The sequence below is a fragment of the Pagrus major genome, chromosome 24, assembly GCF_040436345.1.
Source record: "Pagrus major chromosome 24, Pma_NU_1.0".
Taxonomy (NCBI): Eukaryota; Metazoa; Chordata; class Actinopteri; order Spariformes; family Sparidae; genus Pagrus; species Pagrus major.
The window spans coordinates 13,783,206-13,784,646 of record NC_133238.1 but is presented as its reverse complement, the minus strand read 5'-3'; the positions used below and the strand labels follow the sequence as shown (position 1 = coordinate 13,784,646).

At 48.7% G+C, this 1,441-nt stretch overlaps 1 protein-coding gene across 6 annotated transcripts in view; it reads right to left on the bottom strand.

Annotated features, from left to right (window-relative positions):
• Positions 1-490, bottom strand: part of lrrfip1b (leucine rich repeat (in FLII) interacting protein 1b) — a 27,587-nt gene extending 27,097 nt beyond the window's left edge. For 5 of the 6 annotated variants that reach the window (XM_073495437.1, XM_073495435.1, XM_073495434.1 and 2 more), the window contains exon 1: positions 1-490. This exon is cut by the window's left edge and continues 300 nt beyond it. The gene's annotated coding sequence lies outside the window, so the exon portion shown is untranslated. The other variant, XM_073495432.1, reaches the window with a different exon arrangement.
• Positions 491-1,441: the final 951 nt, after the last annotated feature.

The window sequence follows — 1,441 nt, the reverse complement described above, 5'->3', positions numbered from 1 at the left end:
GTGGTCCGGAACATCCGAACTCAGTGTCCACCAGCGAAACCACACAAAATAAAACCGTCCGAGAGAAAACGTGATGTGTTCTGACGCTACTCTGCGGCCGGAGCGGGTCCGGAGCGGCTGCGGGCCGAGCCGCCGTTCATCCCGTCAGCTAGCTCACGTTAGCCGGCCGCCGACGACACGACGGGGAAGGACAGGGACGCTCACTCACCGGTGGATGCGGTGGATGCGGTGGATGCGGTGGTTGCGCTGGTTGCGGTGGATGCGGTGGTTGCTGGTTGCCTCTGGTGACATCACGGTGAGGACAACCCGTCACCGCAGCGTCGGTAACGCGGCCGGTGAGCTCGTTAATCCGCCGGAGGAGTGAGGCGGGTTCCGTTTCCTTCGGGACCGTGAAGTACACACAGGTGACCCTGTCAGGTGAGCCGCAGGTGGGCTGGAACCGGGCCGTGAACGCGCCCTGACGACACGGTCCGCAGTGTGACAGCGGAGAGAGGAGACTTTTATTGTGGTGGGGCGGATGTTCCCTCCGTCATCTTACACACACACACACACACAGAAAGTGTCCTTTCAAAATAAAATTGTTGTTGTCATTGTTATTTTTTTTAATAATTATAATAAAACTGATAATTTCTTATACTTCATGTTTGTGCTGATTGTACATCATGTTTTTTTTAATTTAATTCAATTCAATTCAAAGGAGCTTTATTGGCATGAAAGTTTAACAACAATGTTGCCAAAGCATCAAAACACAACTCGTCCAACACTCGGACAGAACACAACAAATAACAACACAAACACAACACCAAGATTGATTTACATTAATTATATATACTGTGTGTGTGTGTGGTGTGTGTGCGTGTGTGTGGTGTGTGTGTGTGTGTGTGTGTGTGTGTGTGTGCGTGTGTGTGTGTGTGTGTGTGTGTGTGTGTGTGTGTCTCAGGTGTGCATGGTGACACATATTGGGCAGCAGGTATGCCCTGTCTCCTTCTCCCAGGAGTATTTTAATGTTGAGAGGTGGTTCAGCTCTTTGAACTCTGAGATTACAGAGTTGAACTTGTTAAAATAAATGTTCCTGCTTTCGTTGAATGCTTTACATTGTAGGAGAAAGTGCATCTCTGTCTCAGCCTCACCTGTCCAGCAGTGACCACATGTTGTGTTGTCTTTTGGTTGCCGTGATTGTTTGTGTCTTCCTGTTTGGATGGTCAGTTTGTGGTCACTGAGCCTGTACTTGGTGAGCATCTGTCTCTGCTTCCTATCTCTGACAGCAGAGAGATGTTCTGCTCTTCATCGTCTCTTTTTAGGGCGAGATAACGTTCTGATCCACTTTGGCTTTTAGTTTCTTCTTTCCAATGTTCCCGGCAGGTTTCTTTACATTGTGTTATAATGTGCTTTCCTCTGATTGGTGTTTGGAGAGCAGTGTTGTTGTGAGGCTGGTCAGACT